Below are 2,780 nucleotides of genomic sequence, written 5' to 3' on the forward strand. Positions count from 1 at the left end.
CTTTGACAAATGGTGAACGGGGTTATTTGGGCTGTTTAGGCCGTATGGTTCATTATTGCCTACTTGTATAATCTAGCGCATGTATTTTCTACAGGATGGTAAAGAATATACGAGTCATTAAATTGGTGGTTTTAAAGTACTTTCGCTTAAATAAACAAAGTTTTTGTCTTATAAAAGTTTGTGGCAAGCGAATTTACGTTATTTTTTTAAATAGGATTTTTATTAAGGGTTAATTTATAAAGCGATATTGCTCAGTCGATTTTTAATGCAGAATTATTTTTTCTTGTTACTTAGAAAAATCTGGATCGTAATTTTCATTTAATTATTTTACCTACTATAATGATTTTCGAGTATTTTTATAAAAAAAAATTTGGCATTATAAGTAATTCTGGAGATTTTTTTTATAGTTTACCTGATATTTTAGATAAAAAATACAACATAATTAACAATTTAGTTGGACATGAAATTAATCAATATTAATATTTAAAAGATCTCTATAAAATTATACATATGTAGCTATAATATTAAAAATGTAACATAACTTTTCACCTGTACTCTTAAATGATTATAATTAATTTGTGGTTTGTTTTCTATTTACTAGTTGATCCAAAAAAAAAGTTTTATTATTCCGTCTGGAAAAAGCGATAGTGGAGTTGCGTGTTTTGTGTTTTAATTTTCTAATAATCTTTAAAGGATAAAATACGTGATTCAATTTAAAGCTAATTAGAAAATATACTTTTATAGGATTCACAAGGTTTGAATCATAAAAACAGTAGTAAATGAGTAAACTGTTAATTTTATGTTGCTTAAAATATGTTATAATATACACACCGCCTGAAAATCTCTTAAAGGCTCATTGGTGAAATTTTTGTGAGCAAGGAAAAATATATTTTTCCACAAATAATATGAAAAGAGGTCAAGGATGTGGGACCGAACAGTTGCAAGGCTCTACATAAGCTGTGGCGTTCAGAAAAAAAATGATAAAAAATATTATAAGGAAGGAACACTGACATTTAATGTTTGAGATTAGTTGAATTCGACTATGAATTATTTTATTATTATAGTGCTATTATTAATAGACCAATTTTTTAAATATTGGAGAAGAGAGTATATTGCTGTAGCAGGGGTAGAAATCATGTTCATGTGAAAGGATCAGTGCTACATTAAATAAAATGTGAATTTTTGTAGGATTTGTCATTTGTTGATAAATTGGTAAATATTAAAATTAATATGTTTTAAAATAAATTTGATTTAAATTTGCCTTAAATATAAGCTATGACTCACTGAAAAGTCGCTGGCGGTTAGAAGGTTAAGACAAGTCTAAATCATGAGCATTTTAAAGAGTTGAAACAAATAACTTAATCTTTTAGCTATTTTTTTGTACATATATAATATTTTCTATAAGCTATAGTAGCTTATTTTAAAGTATTTCATGGTGACGTTTCTTCTTAGCTAGAATTTTTTCGGGCACGGAATTGTTTTTTGCCCATGCTGAATATTTGGTACGTATTTCGTAAAACAAAGCTTATTATAAAGGTTAAACTCGAAATACTGCATTGATCTGATGAACGAAACCTTGTATCTATTGATAACAAGCTTTAACGGAATAAGTAAAAAATAATTATTTTATTTTTAGAATACGCCAGGTCACCGCTAGGGCTTTGCTTTTTTCCCGGCATACATATACGCTGCTATGACAACCCGGATGCTGATTTAACTTTACTGAGAGGCTAGACTAAGCCTCTTACTAGTCTCCCATCATGTTACATTGAAGTATACTATTCTGTATTTTAAAAAAAACTTAAAAACTTTACGAATATATTTTTAATTATAATATTTTTTAAATGAACTGTTTTAATTATACATCAAATCTTAATGATCCTGTAAATATGTTTTAATGTCTTTAAGTATTTCGTATAATTTACGATTAACGATTTTATATCTATACGATTTATTTTGAATTTATGTATGACGGTAAAAGCCGTCATTATATCATAAAGCACATATGCAAAAGTTTGCACAATCCGGTCGTAAGTCGATTATCAAACATGGCCTAAACCTCGCAAGCTCGAAAGTCTATGTATTTTTGTACATACACAAACAGAATTAACCATTTTATGTATACTTATAGAAAAGAGATAAGACTATCCGACAAAAAGCACCTACCGTTAATATACAACTTTCAATAATGCAAATATTAACTTTGTCATTATTTACGTTATCAAAAAGCGACGCGCATTTGCCTAACGAGCTTTCGCAAACAGGTCTCCGCCTACACTGGAGCTTATTTTGCGGAAAATTCACTCGACTCTGAAGCCACGTGATCTGCAAGAACAGTGTTTTGGAAAATTTTATAAATTAAAAACCCTTAGGATCCGATGGTATCTGGATAAGAACTGTGAAAGTTCAATGCGTGGGTTTTCAATTGGTCGAGATTTTTGATAAACTTGATTATAATAATAAATAGCTATGTCTCATATATTTAACAGGGGCCAACTAAAAATAGATTATTCTCGTTTAAACAGTTAGTGGGAGTATTAGGTACACTGCCACTATTCTACATTTATTTGTCACGTATGTACTACATACATATAAAAATTTATATTTTTAATTCAATAATGTGTTATGCGATGTTATGCTAAGATATAGTAAATTACTATTATTAAAAAAAATTAGATTCCAAATTCGAATTGAGAAAATATATTGTTTTTATAAACTGTGATTAAATGTACTTTAAAATCATTACAGATACAATAATAGCAATTTAGTAAAAATATATA

This window comes from Plectrocnemia conspersa, unplaced genomic scaffold, assembly GCF_051122295.1.
Source record: "Plectrocnemia conspersa isolate PC_06_02 unplaced genomic scaffold, ASM5112229v1 ptg000003l, whole genome shotgun sequence".
Taxonomy (NCBI): domain Eukaryota; kingdom Metazoa; phylum Arthropoda; class Insecta; order Trichoptera; family Polycentropodidae; genus Plectrocnemia; species Plectrocnemia conspersa.